The sequence below is a fragment of the Talpa europaea genome (genome assembly GCF_964194135.1).
Source record: "Talpa europaea genome assembly, chromosome: 4".
In the NCBI taxonomy this organism is placed as follows: domain Eukaryota; kingdom Metazoa; phylum Chordata; class Mammalia; order Eulipotyphla; family Talpidae; genus Talpa; species Talpa europaea.
In genome coordinates, this window is record NC_140070.1 from 62820116 (window position 1) to 62836777 (window position 16662).

Sequence of the window (16662 nt, forward strand, 5' to 3'; positions counted from 1 at the left end):
TCAGTTTTGAATACAGCATCAGAATTATAAACAGACCAATCAGTTTCAAGCTCTCAGTGGACCCATTCAGACCATGTTGGGTCTCAAGGGTTTTGAGACTATTCACATTTGAACTCGACCTGCACCAATCAAACAAGTGGAATTACAAATGGACTAATCAGGCTTGAAAGACAGGCACTCTGGAAGGGATACAAGCTGAGGTTTGAGAGGGCTAGGGATTTTCAGACTCACTAGGACCTTCTTCCAGAAAGGCTTCCTCCGAGAGGTACATCAGGATACAGGCCTCTGGAGACTTTTGCATCTGATCTTCACTTCAAGCTGCAACCTGACTGCTGCATCTGCCTCTCTCCCTGCCTCTGATATGGCCTGTAAAATGCACTGTCAGCCCGTTCCTGATGTCTCTAAAAGGGCTGTGTGCTATTGGCTCATGCCAATGGCTCTCAAGTCAAATCTAACATTGGTGCCTTTTCTCTGGTATGGTTGCATGGGAAAATCATATTTTCTCTGCTGGAGCAGATACAAGTTGAAACCCCATGTGAATGCACACAAAGGCGGAAGCAGCACCAGAATGACTAAGAAAATATAGTTGTCAAGTGTTTAGAAATAGATTCCTTGGAGGATAGCCCTACTGGCTTTAGTATCATACTCTGGTCACTATAAATAGTATATACAGCCTTTGCAGTAAGTAGTGTATCAAATTTCGTCATTGGCAAACATTTGAGAAATCATAATGATTTATTAAATATTCATAAGAGACACATCTAAGAAATCTGAAATTGTCTCCAGGTTTTTGAGATGAGTCTTGGAGGATGTCCAAAAGTGAATGTCCTATGTGTGAAGAGGTGATGAGAAACAATATTGGTAGAACTTCAAGAGCATTTTCTTTTTTTTAAAGAGTTATAAAATTTATTTATGCATACAAGAGCTGGGGTGTAGGTCAGAGGTGTGGTGTGGGGGTGTGAGAGGATTCACAAGAGACAGAATGGGGATCAGGACAGGCAGATCTAATGAAATACACTGCTGGGGGGAGCAGTGGGTGAGACAGGAGAGGTTTCCTGTGCCATGTGGGTTAGCTCCCTGACTAGGGATCAAATTCATGCTGCAGTGGCTGTGGATAGCTTCATAGTGCTGAGACTTAACCCCTTGTGCCACTCAAGAGCATTTTCTAAGAGCAAGCAGAGTGGCCTAGAACGGTAAGCAGAGAGGGAGAACTCAAGGGCATGATACACAACTTTACTAGCCACCCTAGGAGTTGATTGTAGATGAGGAACAACGTTGATGTGGTTTCTGAGGTCAGCCACTGGGAAAAGTAGTGAAAGAATCCAAAGCCATAAGTTGGGTAGCACATGAACAGTGTCTGGTTAGGCCATTGGCAATAGCATGAAGTTTTCCATATGTTAAGGTTTTCTGAAGTACTGAGGTTTGGAATAGTACATTTTTGTTGTCCTGACATGTAGAAATTTTGGATAGGATAAGATATGGAGAATTACATCCTGACAATGGCTTAAAAATGATGGTTTTACATTGCTTACTTTCTTATTTTACCCTTCTAATCTTATATTTTTATCTAACTTTGTGTTTTTGACTTAATTCCATATTTTATTAGAATCTTGCTGATTCTTCACAGTTACCAAAAATGCAATGATTTTCCAAATCTAGCCTCTCCGATGTTAGTAAAAGTAATAAAGCTTTGTTATGTTTTGAAAACTTTACATGTCCCATATCAGATATATAATTCATCATATATATATTGATATAACTAGGATACACATATATATTTATATACATTATGGTTTTGAAGTATATTATGGAGTTAAAATAAGTGAAGATAGAGTAAATTAATGATTTTCTTAAGAATGGAGTGTCTTGGATTTTTTTTTTTTGGTTGTACAGACAATTTATTTAAAAGTCACAAGCATTTTAATTTAAACTAAGAAAATCATCCATAAAAGAATAGTACATATTCTCACAAAGTCCTACTACAGTGTTAGAGATCTCTAGAACATTCACATTTTCTATAGAAAAAGTTAACAGTTTAATGATCTGAACTGACGTTTTGTCTACGGCCATACCACCCTGAATGCGCCCGATCTCGTCTGATCTCGGAAGCTAAGCGGGGTCGGGCCTGGTTAGTACTTGGATGGAGTGTCTTGGATTTTAAGATTTGTTTTATATACATCATAATTTTAAAAAAATAGAGTTTTTCTTTTATTCCTTATTGTTAAATCACTGACAATAATTGTAAAACTTATTAGACATTCTTCTCCTTGAATAAGCCACATACTGGTTTACTCCCAGATATATAGAAAATTATAAAATAACAGAGATTTACATGGAAGGTTTCAATAACAATTATTCCAAAAACTACCAAACACTTCTCTCAGTAGAGTGCATTTTAATTAATGCACTCTGAGACTAGCCATGGAGGAAGGCAGAGGAAATTCCGTAGTTTTAGAGCAGGGTTAGCACATTTTTTTTTGGTAAAGGCAAAAAAGTGAACATGTTATATTTCATGAGTTCTAACATCTTTATTGCAAGTACCAAATACTATCATTGTAGTGAAAACAACCAGAGATAATATATAAAAGCATATATCATGTTCCAATAAAGCTTTTTTATAGCCACTGAAAGTTGACTTAAATATAATTTAAAAATTATCAAAAATGTTATTTTTTTTCTTTTTGTTTTTTTTTGTTTCAGAAAATTGTGAAAGAGCAAAGACTTACATGGATAGATTCAATAAAAATTATTCCAAAGACCACCAACTATGTATACAATTGTTGTCTAGTATGTCAAACACAGAAAGGAAGAGTTTGAGGGTTTCCTTTCACTTCAAAATTCAGGATGAAATGGCCAAAAAAGCTTTCAGAGATTTACCTTCAGTATTCAAAAGTCACTTTCTGAATAAATCATAGATATTTTGTAACTTAGGAGTTTCTTTGTGAAGAATTCTGTGAGAATCTTGCCAGAATACCATGATGATATATTCCAGCACTGTCAAGATTCTAACATAGTGCCTTAAGAATGCCTAATTTGACAGATAATTTATGACTCTGCAGTTCACAAGTAAATGCCCTTTTCCTTCTTTTTGGAATTCTATAATTAGGAAAGAGAAAACTCGCTGACTGTAATTAGAAGACCTAATCAAATTCCAATACTCTATTAAAGTAAGTGATCTGGCATTTGAAAAGAATGAAAATTCCTAAAAGATAAAGGTACATCCAAGATCCATCCTCAGGGACTTGAAAGAGTGTATATGGGAGGAATAGTTTTAGTAATAGAATGAAGTCATGGAGACAGCTTTGGATGAGAAAAGAGAAACACATTTCATATTAAATTAAAATGATATATGCACAGGGGTTATTAAACTAAACCAAAAAATATCAAGAATAACCAAATATTTAATAAGATGTTGTTTTATTTCTTATAAACTCCCAATAACTGAAACTCAGGCAAATACTCTCTTAAAATTTATATGCCTTATTTTCTGGAAAATGGTTTAAGTTAGCATGTCATGTATGCAAATGTAAAGCAACCAAATTTTTCCACATATGCAGAGGTTGAAAGAGTGAAAAGATTGCTGAGTAATATTCCATGGTGTATATGTACCACATCTTCTTGATTCGGTCATCTATATTTGGGCATATGGGCTGTTTCCATAGCTTAGCTATTGTAAATAATGCTGCTATCAGCAATCAAAAAAGATAAATTCATGCAATTTGCAGCAACATGGATGGAGCTGGAAGGGATCATACTCAGTGAAATAAGCTAGAAAGAAAAAGAAAAATATGGGATGGTCTCATTCATAGCAAGAATTTAGAAAACCTAAATTAGGGACCAGGAAAAAGACTAATTATAATAAAGAAAAAATCAAAATTAACAAGTAACTATAAACCAGAAACACACTACAGTGGGTGGGGGGCAGGAGGAGAAGAGGGATTAGAACCAAAATAAGGGGGGGACTTGTATGGGGAATATAACCAAAATGAAAATGCATACATTGTGCAAAAATGAAAAATGATGTAAGAATTATATAAAATAAAATATTTAAAAAAAGAAAAAGAAAGAGTGAAAAGAGCTAAAGTTGAAAGAATTCACATAGCACAACTTTTCTTTCCTGTCCAGGAAATAGATACAATACTAGAAGGAAAGTATGATGTTGGTCATTCACAAGCTGGGATAGATTCACCCCAAGTCTTAAGGAAAATGGTTAGAAATTGAATCACTCTACTTTATATTTAAAACTGGTTTAACTTGCTAATTAATGTGAAAACAGAAAAATTTATGTATCTTTTAATGTATTTATTTTCTACCTTTTCAGGTATTATCACCATTGGGTTCCCAGAACCAAAGCGCACATAGTCAACCTCCATAGTCCACTGTGCTCCCTCCCAATTTTGTTCTCATGCCTCCACTTTTTACTCTCCCTCTGAATGCCTCAGTTCTGTAGTGAGTTTTAAAGGGTTTGTTTTGAGTTTGACTTGTTTGGTTATTCTATATTCCATATAACTGACATCATCTGGCATCTGTCTTTCTCCTTCTGGCTTATTTTGCTTCACATGATCCATTCCAGATCCATTTATATTGTCACAAATGGCATGACTTTGTATGCTTTTTATGGTTGAGTAATATTTCATTGTGTATATATATACCTCATCTTATTGATCCACTCATCTGCATTGGTATTCTTGTTTCCTAACTTGGCAGTTGTAAATACATCTGCAATGTGTCCAAGTTTCCTTTTGAATTAGTATACTAATTTTATATATTTCAGGTAGGCACCTATGCGTGGAATTGTTGATCATATGGTGGATACATTTTTAATCTTTTGAGAAAAATCCATACTATTTTCTACAGGGATTGGACCAGTCTACATTTCCACCAACAGTGTAAGAGGATTTCTTTATCTCCATGTCATATCCCCACTGGCACTTGATCTTTTGTTCTTTTATGTATGGACTATTCTCACAAGTGAGGTGGGAACTCAGGTGCTCTTGATTTACATTTCTCTAACTGTAAGTGATAATGTGAATATTTTAATGTGCTTGTTGGCCACCTGTATATATTCCATGGAGAAGTATCTATTTAGCTCTTCTGCCCATTTTTTCATTAGGTTATTTGTTTACTTTTTGTTGAGTTACGTGAGTTCTTTGTAGATCTTGGCTATCAGATGTATGCTGTACAAATATTTTCTCCCATTCATTAAGGTGTCTTCTTGTTTTGGTTGTGGTTTCTTTTACTGTTCAGAAGCCTTTTAGTTTGTTGTAGTCCAAATTGTCTGTATTCTCTTTTGTTTTCTTAGCTGCTGGAGTGTATCCACAAAGACAACACTGAAGCTTAAGTGCCATTAAATGTGTTGCTTATGTTTTCTTCTAAGTATTTTGTGATTTCAAATCTTATACACAAGTCTCATCTATTTTCAGTTGATTTTGTATGTGATGTAACATAATGATCTAATTCCATTCAATTGCATGTGACTGTCCAGTTTTCCCAAACCACTCATTGAAGAGATTTTCCTCACTCCAATGTATGTTTTTGGCTCCCTCATCATAGTTTAGCTGCCCATATTAGTTGGGTTATTTCTGGGTTCTCAATTCTATTCCATTTTCAGTGCATCGTTTTGTGTTCCAGTAGCGTGCTGTTTTATTATTATGTATTTATAGATAGTTTGAAAACTGAAAGTGTGATGCCACCACTCTTATTTTTTGTCAGGGTTGCTTTGGCTATTCCAGGTCTTTTGTGATTCCATATTACATTCAGTAATGTTTGTTCTATTTTTTTGAAGAATGTCATTGAAGTTTTTATAAAGATTTCATTGAGTCTGTACAGTGTTTTGGATAGGAGGCCATTTTGACAATGTTGATACTTCCAATCCATTAGCAGGGAATAGCTTTCCATTTCTTAATGTCTCCTATTTCTTTTAACAATGTTTTATAGTTTTATTTATATAGTTCCTTCACTACCATTGTTAGGTTTGCTCCTATTTATTGTTTTTTTTGTTGTGACTATAAATGGAATCATTTTCTTAATTTCCCCCTTTTCTAAGTCATTGTTTGCATAAAGTAAGGCAACTGATTTTTGTTTTGATTTTATCACCTGCCACTTTGTTGAACTGATTTTCTGTTTCAATTTTTAGTTTTTCAGTGGAATCTTTAGGATTCAATCTTTAATATCATGATGTCATCAATAAAAATAATGGAAATTTCACCTCCTTTTCCTCAGTTTGGATTTTTTTTATATCCTTCTCTTACCTAATTGCTCTAGTTAGGAATTCTAATACTATCTTGAATAGTAGTGGTGAAAGTGGACAACCTGTATTTGTACCAAATCTTAAAGGAAGAGTGCTCAATTTTCACCATTCAGAATGGTCTTCACTATGGATTTGACATATATGACTTCTATTATGATAAGATATGTTCCATTTATCACCAGTTTTTCAGGATTTTCATCATAAAAGTGTGTTCAATCTGTTCAAATGCATTTTCAGAATCTAGTGATATAAAAGATTATATCTTTATTCTTTTCCAGTGTGGTGAATTATGTTGATTGACTTTTCCATGTTGAAACACCTCACTCATTACTACGTTCTTCCTTTTAATACCACTTTTTGTATATCTCATAGCACTGGTAGCTTGGACCTTGTTTTCATTAATCTTCAGATAATTTTAAAAATTTCTTCTTTGATTTCATCACTGATTTAGGAATTATTCAGAAGCATTTTGTTTAGTCTCCACATATTTCTTTCTGGATTTGAGCGCTTCTAAAAATATCTTCAATTCCTTTAGTGAAGAATTCTTTTTTGTTGTTGTTCCTGGATCTCTGTTCTAAGACCCTGGAACTGATTTCTTTGTTTGAAATACTAGAATGTCATTGGGAATTTTTTTTGTTTATTATTCTAAAATCTTTGTCTATTAGGTCCTCAAATTAAATTCTATGTTCTTTATATTGGATTCTGGACTTCTAATCTTCTCTTTCAGCTGTTCAATTTTGTGTTCAGATGTTCTTTATCTCCTAGGAATGTGTGTTCATTTATTTTCTTCATTGTGTTTGGGGCATGATAGGTTTAGTCTTATTTGTTTTTCTTTAAGTTGGTGGCAGGTGTGGAGTGTCACTCTTGGTCAAGAATGATAGCTACTCCTAGCAAAGAAACTTAAAATGTCCTTTATCCTCTTTCTCCAGAGTAACTTCTTCTCACTCTCTCATGGAGCCCAACCTTTATTTTTTATTTATTTTTTCAATTTTTACATCGTTGTTCATTTTTAAACAATAATTGCTTTCCCCCACCCCTCAGGTGTAGTCCCCATAGAGTTTCCTTCACCAATGCACCCATGCACCATCACCTCAGTCCCCTGTGCTCCTCCCTCCCTCCTTCTGATCCCTCTCCCTCCTCCTCCCCTGCAGTATGTTTCTGATTTATAATTTCCCTTTTTTGCTTTGTTGTGTTTTGTACTGTTATTATTTTTTTACACGGATGTCTTGTTGGGTTCCCCTATATTCCTGCTATAAGTGAAACCATCCAATATTTTTCTTTTTCCTTCTGTCTTATTTCACTGAGCATAATTCATTCTAGTTCCATCCATATTGCTGCAAATGGCATGAGTTTATCTTTTTGATGGCTGAATAATATTCCATTGTGTATATATGGCACATCTTCTTGATCCAGTCATCTATTTTTGGGCATTTGGGTTGTTTCCAAGTTTCACATATTGTAAATAGTGCTGCAATAAACATAGGTGTACAGATGGTCTTTTGGATCAATGTTTTTGTGTCCTTTGGGTAGATCCCTGGGAGTGGAATTGCCAGGTCATATAGTAGCACCATTTTTAGTAGACTGAGGAACCTCCAGACAGCTTTCCATCGTGGTTGGACCAGTTTGCACTCCCACCAGCAATGTAGGAGAGTTCCTTTTTCACCACATCCTTGCCAACATTTGTTGTTGCTTGGTTTTTTTTTGATATGTGCCATTCTTACTGGTGTAAGGTGGTATCTCAGTGTGGTTTTGATTTGCATTTCCTTGTTGATAAGGGGTGTTGAACATTTTTTCATGGAGCCCAAACTTTAGATCCTGCTTCTTTGTCATTCTTCTCTGTAACACAGCAGTACTCTCCTCTGATTTCCCTGCAGATGGTTGCTGCCATCTGCTCAGCAGGGTTTTTCTAGTAAGTGTATTTTCTCTACAGTAGTGCCACTAAATCACAACCAAATTTTAAGGTAATATATTCCACATGTTTTCAACAATTTTTTTTGGAAAGGGTTTAGCACTTTTTTATAATTCAATTTTTAACACTTGAGAATCATAAAATAATTGATTGAGAGCACACATTGCATGTATGATGAGGAAGAACATTCTTCTGGTCTAACTATACATACTATAATGTGGAGAACAAACAGCAGTATATACACTAAAGTATGCAAGAAAATAAGAATAATCATCATACTTCTTTTCAAAACTGGACTTTCATAAATGTTCTCATCTTTTTTTCTTTCAAATAAAATTTATTCTATAAGCATAATTGATTTAGCACATGTCACTCCAAAATGAATTAAAAAGTTGTGACTGAAATGGAAAAAATTCTCTCCTCATCAAAGTTCTTTTTTTCAAAGATTTATTTATTTATTTTATACAAGAACTGGGGTACAGGCCAGATGCGTTGGAGAGTCAGAGGATTCACCAGAGACAGAGCAGGGAACAGAACAGTCACACTGACGAAATACACTGCTGAGGGGAGCAGCGGGTAAGACAGGAGAGGTCTACCGTGTCATGTGGGACCCTCACTGGCTGGCAGGGATCGAACCAGCACTGCAGAGGCTGCAGATAGCTTCACATTGCGGCACTCAACCACCTGCGCCACCAGGGGAGGCCCTCCTCATCAAAATTCTTAATCCAAAATCTATTACTGCACATCTTGTGATGTGGCTAAGATTTTGTCTCAGCTGCAGAATGAAAACAGTACAAATATAGTAATGGAAAATACTAAACAGGGATGTTTGAAACCAAACTTGTTTTGACTGTAATGAATGATGTACCATTAATATTAATGAATTTCATAACTTATTCAAAAAAACAGTCAAGCTTTGAAACAGTGCAATTTGAACAATAATACCAATTCTATGTCATCTATAGTGATATTAGAGGTATAGTAAAAAAATTACTCAGGCTGACAAACCACAAATCTAATTTTTACTGTTTTTTCCTTCAGACCTTCGCTAGAGCTAATAACAAGCAAGCCAAATGACTAACTTGATATTCATCTCTTTTATTCCCTGTCTAGTCATATCTGTAAAGAAGCCAAGGAGTCAAATGGCCAAAAGACATCTAGCCAGAAGAGAAATGGAACAAAAGTCAATGATTATGGATTGCTCACAAATTCATTATTTAAATATCGAGTAATATACTTTTTCCGAAGCTGATAAACTGCATCTAGATACAATATTGTATGAGTGTGTGTGTGTATACATTTCCATTTCCTACTACATCTACATTGGGTATGATTACAAAAATTTCATCTTTCACTTTCTAATCTTAATTTTTTTGATTGACAATTGGTGAACTGTTATATTATTTATTTAGTCCTATAATACTATTGCCTAATAATGACCTAAATTTTAGACCAATGCAAATAAATCTTATGATGCCAAAATAGGAAAGAAATTATGAAATATTTTTAATATCTGGCTCTTCTAAAAGCTACCTTTGCCCCTAAATGAGAGAACAAATTATTATTCTGAGGTCACACAGCTCTTATCAACAACTGAAGATGATTAATAACCACATAATATTTAAGATATAATTAACAGATGAAGCTGTAAGAGTAAGCAGCCAAATAAAAAATTCAGACATATTTTAATTTTGGGTGGAAAATAACTTAAAAATAGATAAATCTGTCAGAAGTTGAATGAGGAATTCATAACTGGGGAAATTAGGTAGAATTTTTTTCTTAATAGATCTAATTATTTATGATTTGTGTATTTCCAAATACATTTGTGTATTTCCAAATGTTTACTTAGACCTGAGCACCTTGATTATTTTAAATCAGTTCAGTTCACTCAACAGAGGCTAAGATCTTGTGACAGGGAATAGGATGCTGAAATGTTCATTTTGACTCACATTTCATTTCTTTTTAGTAGGAATTTCATTTTCAGGGATATTTAACTAAAATGTTTACTTTTAACATTCCTTAATGTAAAAGGGAGTCATAAGAGACAATTATATTTAAATTGGTAGCATGTCAATGCATTTTAGTTTTGTACAGACTTTCCTGCATATCTAAGATAATTAGTTAAGCATTTGTTTGAATGACAGAAAGGATACAATTCTATGGCAATGTATTTCATTTGAATTATTCATGTTGTTGAGAAAAATCTAGCATCAAAAACATTGACCTTAAAACAAGTCAAAAATTTTTCCCTAAAACAATGTGTCAGTGCTTGGTCAAAAGTAATATTGATAAACAATTGAGCAAAGCATACATTAAACTACTTAATTTAGTGATGTTGGTCTGGCACTGGCAATGAACTTTTTGCACTATTTTCTGCAATAGTAAACATATGACATTACACAGCAAAACTTTCCAAGGATCCATGGAAATTATTATGCTTCCTTCCACTCAATTCTCAGTAGTAACAAGCAAGATTGCAGTAGAGTTTTTTGTTCAGGGAAAAGTTTGCTGAGTTCTTGAGGTAAAAGAAGGTGTCTTCAACATGTATTGCATTCTCTATACATCTGTAAAAACCAGGGTGTTTTGTTCATAGTGGATACCTAATTACTACTTTTATTTAACAAATTATTTTTGGTCCCTTAAAAACTGGAGAGATGGGATTCTGTACCTGGTGTCTCAAGTCTTGCTAGCAATGATCTTACCTTTGCATGTTGCATTGGGGTGCTTCAACCAACATAGTGACTTCAAATCTATTTTCTTCAAATCTATAGATTCTGATGGGTTGGAGGTGAATTTTATGTCTAACTGATTGAAAACCAAAAATTAAAATAAAGATCCTTCAAGCAGACAAATGAATTTGATGATGAATAATTGCTATTTTACATAATTGGTATTTTACAAACTATAATAATTTCATAATCTAGTGATGAGGAACTTGGTGTCATTAGATTTGGGATACCTGTTTTTTCAACATTTTATTTTATTTATTTTTTTAAAGATTTATTTATTTATGCATACAAGAGCTGGGGTACAGGCCAGAGATGTGGGGGGTGAGAGGATCCACCAGAGACAGAGTGGGGAACATAACAAGTAGACTGACTGAAATACACTACTGAGGGGAGAAGCGAGTGAGACAGGAGAGGTCTGCCTTGCCATGTGGGTTACTCCCTGGCCAGCCGGGGATCAACCTCATACTGCAGAAGCTGTGGATTGCTTCATAGTGTGGTACTTAACCCCTTGCACCACCAGGGAGGCCCTCAACATTTTATTTTATTTTATTTTTTAATTTATTTTTTATTTTTAGTTTTTTTTTATTTTTAGATTTATTTATTTATACAAGCACTGGGTACAGTCAGAAGCGCAGGAGGGTGAGAGAATTCACCAGAGCCTGAGCGGGGAGCAGAGCAGGCAGAAGGACTGAAGTACACTGCTGAGGGGAGCAGGGGGCGGCAGGAGAGGTCTGCACACCATGTGGGACCCTCCTCTGGTGGCCGGGGAGCAGCCGGGAATCGAACCAGTGCTGCAGAGGCTGCGGGTGGCTTCGCAACCCAGCGCTCAACTGCTGTGCCACTGGGAAGGCCCAACATTTTATTTTAAATTAAGAAATTTGTAAGTAGAACTAAACTATCTCTTTGAAAATAATCATTGAAAAATATTAGCATAATGAATATTCATGCTATTAACTAGTAATAAATTCTTTTTATCCAGGCAGCAGACACAACTAGGTATCTACTTAGGAATAGTTCCTTGATGTTTAGAATTATTATATTAGAATATGATATAATTTGTTTAAATAAACCATTTAGTTCCAATTCCTACTTTAGACTTTATTCCTTAATGTATAAGGTCATCTGTATGTCTCCTTTGGAGAAAAACCTATTTAGCTCTCTGCCCATTTTTTGATTGGATTGTTTTCAATTTGTTGAGTTGAATGAGTTATTTGTAGATCTTGGATATCAGCCCTATGTCAGATGCATGGTGTAATATTCAATTGGTATATATCCACATCTTCATGATCCACTCATCTGTTTTGGGACACTTAGGCTGTTACTCAGGTATCAAAACACATAAGCTCTTGCCATTTTTGACAGCCTGGATGGATTTAGAGGGGACTGTGATAAGAGAATTAAGTCAGAAGGAAAAAGACAAACCCTGGGTAGTATAACTTACATGTAGACTATAGAGAAACAAAAGAAAGGGTCAGATAAAGCTAAATCAATAATAAATATTAGAAAACTGACTATAGAATTGAGGCTACCAGAGGGACAGTAGAGGGAAGAAAACAGATTCAAGTGTGGGCACAATGGACTAACAGTAGAGGAGTATGGTGTTTAGGTGGTTAGTGCGGTAACAACAACTGAGTAGAGAGATCCTGTACCTCTAAATCACAACATTTTAAATGAAGTTACCTCAATATAAATAAGTAAATAAGAAAATAAAAATAGAGAGAAAGCCAATGTGCTTTGAAGGATCACAAGTGGCCACTCAGCTTCATCCCCTTCCCAACAGTCCTCTTACTCAGGATATCAGGAGTGGATGTCAGCCCTTTGTCTGCACAGGGCTTTCCCAACAATTTCTGTATATTCAATTTTTGTCACCATTCCTCTACTGATGAAAGGCAGATGTCTGGATGCTGAGGTGAAGCCTCAAAAGACTGTTTCCCCTGGTCTCAGAACAATGTTGAAGGTCTCCTCTGTTTGTATCTGGACTGGATTAATCTTCACATTGCAAGAAAAAGTGAATTGAGGGGGAGAGGGGGAGAGAGAGAGAGAGAGAGACAGAGAGAAAGAGAGAGAGAGAGAGAGTTTAAAGCCATGGTCTTGGAAGTCAAGTGTGTTCTAAGTCTGCTGGAGTGACTTTATTTCTCAAACCTGATGTACCCAGAGTTCAGAATGCAAGCAGGCAATTCTGAACTCAGTTGTGCACAACTGTGATAGTGACATAGTAGAAGGCAATATGGGGAGACTGAAACTGAAGGAGGCTTCCCCTAGAAGGTATATGTATTTGTTTCTGGATCAGTGTCACCTGCAGAGACCTGGGCATATGTATGCTCCTTCCAACCTCCACTCAGCACAAACATGAAAAACTCCTTGGTCTCTCATCAGTCTCCCATGCTCCAGCACTCAAAGGTTTATTCTTTTGCAGTTGGCCAGCACCATCTTCTTGGGTCTTAGAGCAGTAATGTGTCTCTTTCTGCTAATTTTTCATAAAACAATTTCAGTAAATGCCAAAACTAAAGATCTCATAATAAGGGGAATAACATTTTGGAACAGTAATGACCAGAATTTACATACAAGTCTTTTTGAACACCAATATTCATAACATTTCCCCATACATGACAATGTTTTAAATTAAGTTACCAAATAGATACCAAGTTGGTCAAATTCATCTAATGTAAAGGGTGAAATTCTACTGGGCATTTCAGGAGTTCCTAGCTTTCCATCGAATATATTGCAATCAATCAAGCAAAGGAAAAGACTACTAATTATTTCTAAGTTGGATTTCCGGGAAACTGTCATAAACAGTGGAAAAAAGAATTGTTTTCAAGGAGACTTAAGCACACAAGTCTAGCTTTTCTATTCTCAAAGAACAAAACCCAAAACTCTTCAATTCCATGACTGGAATTTTCTCAATTCTCATTTCACTCAGTGCCTAAAATCTTAAGCAAGTTTACTCCAGGCTTCCACCTCAGGGCAGCTTGTACTCAATATAAATGAGAAACATTATATCAAATATTAAATTTTAAGACCCATATATATTTTAAACTGTAACTGGTAGCTGAAGCCAAAAGACTGTTACAGGTGGTGTCCAATGGAGGGGGTTACCTGTGAGAATAGATAGCCCCAGGGAAAATGCTAAAAAGTATCTCATTTTGGGGTAGGGTGACAGATAAGAAACATAAGTGACTGCAGAAAGGGGCTCAGATTGATTCAATCGTTGGATTTCAGCCATTTTTGGATCTTTAGCATTTGGGATTAGCAGATTTTGGCCCCCACTATGCCAGTCTTCTAGAAGGCTGTTGTGGGCCTCTGAAGGTGGAGCCCCCCGGCAGCCAAGCTCAGAGAGGCAAAGTTTGGAGGCTTGGCAATTAGATGAGCGACTGAAACCATTCCTGGTTTTACTGCAGTTACAGCCTGGCAAAGAAGGCAAAGACCCAGAGCTGGGTGCCTCACTGAACTGTATGAGTGCGGCCATTTGTCAGGTCGTTCAGCTACTCCAGCTGCTGTCTTGAGTGTCACTTGCCTGGTGCTGCACTGGGGCATCCTGGCAGCTCCAGGAGCATCTCCTGTTGTGTCTTCTGTTGTCTTTGTGAGTCGGAACCTGGCCAAGAGTCTGGATGACACGTGGTCCAGGTGAGCAGAGGCAGGAAGTCACCATCTTAGACATGTGGCCTATTGTTTAGGAGAGGAACTCTTCATCCTCAGTGTTGGGAAGACAGCCATCTTAGCTGCTTTTGTTTAGGACTGAAAAACACCGGACACTGTTTCAGATGAGGTAAATGCCATTTTTGGCCTCAGTAACTCTTTGTTTTTCCCTGGTTTGCTAAATAAATCCCATTGCTGTTGTTCCCCAAGCCTGAGTATTCTTGCAATTGTGCACATAGGTGAAACACTCGGACGGTGACTGGTAAACTATTTGGTCAGTGTTCTTGGCCAGTTTTAGAGCCCCTAGCTGCCCCACATCAAAACCATATTAGTTCTGACGAAGCATTGAGATGAATTCCTATTACATTCCTGAGCATTGGATACCAGTATTTTGCTTTGGCTGCCAAAATAATTAGACACAAAAGGAAGATGCAATGATACATAGCATAAAGATACAGAAAAATTGCCTGGTTATAGCTCCTGTAAATTTTGTTTTTTAAATGTCAGAATCAAAAATCAAGAGGATAAAACCAAAATCAAAGTCAAATTTTCACAAAATCAAAATAAAGTTTCCAATGCTTGAGAGGGACAACAGCAGAGGACTGACTGTGCACATCAGGGACACATGTCTAAGAAGTATGGCTTTTACCCAAGGATAAAGATGTTAACTTGGCATGCTGTTTCAAATGCCATCCTATATATCTTTTAAAAAAAAATTTAATGAGAACAACAACCTAGGGGGAGGGGCTGATTCATTATAGAAAGGTTTCAAATGTTCTTCAGAAAGTTAGTCCTGGGCTAACCTACAGAAACTGAAAGAAATTAAATCTTTGTTAATGATATCCTCATGTGAAGTGTCACGAGTGGCAACAAACATAGAGGCCATCCTTCTGTGCTGTGATCCAGAGACTATGGGGTGCATTCTAGTTCCTGGAAGAGTTTAATCAAGCCAAAAATTAACAAACAGAAAGTGCTCCAAAATTTTTTTTCTTGTTTTTCTTGACCCAGGTTCTGTAGAACGCAGCCATTTCCAGGGATAAAAGAGTCCAAATAATAATAATAATAATTCAAATAGCCTATAGGTTTTTAATTGAATGAAACCAAGCAGAGTGTTCTTCAAACAACCTTCCCTTGCAAAAAAACTAGGACTATTAGCCTTGGATTCTTATCTTCCACCAACAATACTACAGACAAACAAATCCAAATGGCATTGAAGCTCCAAACAGTGGAGACAGGATTCTCAGCAGTTACCCCCTTCTAAGTTACAAGGCTCTTGATACAAACTTTGCAATGCCCAGCTATTCTGGATGTCCATTTAGTTGCTGCCAACAACTCCAGACCTTATACACATGACTACCATAGACAACATTCCTATAACAAGTGTCCTACCCAGTCTCAAACCCTATATGTGAATCAGTGCCTGTATAACTTAGCCAAAGACCAAGTGCCTGTTGGCACATGAATCCTGTAAGCCTCAGACATTAAAGAACAGCCATAGACAAAATATTTCCCCACCTCCAAAATAAAATACTTGCGAGAAGAAAACAAAGTTCTGGAAAGAATACTATCAATAGGTAGGCACCATCTTCGCCTGCAATGTGATTTCAGTCACCATCTTCCTTGCCACTTGGCTTCCAATGACTGCTTACAAACAAGTGCACCTGTTTGTAACAAACTGCTTACAAACAGGAAGACAAGCCCACTATGTCCAAAACAAAACATACATAATTTCCAAAAAGTCTCACAAAACCAAGCTCTCTTAGCTAGGGATGAAAAACAAATGATACATGTAATGAAAAAAGAATTTCATTAAGTCAAAACCAGTCTTCCTTAAACATACCCAAAAAGGAAATGCCATAAAACCAAAATGAGATTCCCCAAACTAGACACATAGAAACTAGACACATAGAAATGAAATTTCATAAAGCTAAAACCCAATTCCATAATGTATATACTATCCCACAAACATAACTCTGTAAGACCAAAGCTGGGCTCCAGAGGCTATATACATATCTGCCCAAAATCCTTAACCTCTAACCAAAACCACTCTTTTTACTTTAACTACACTAAAACTAATGAAAGCTATTTACTGTAGCCAGCACTGCAGGGAGGATGCAAGAAGCCCTTCTTCAAGCTTC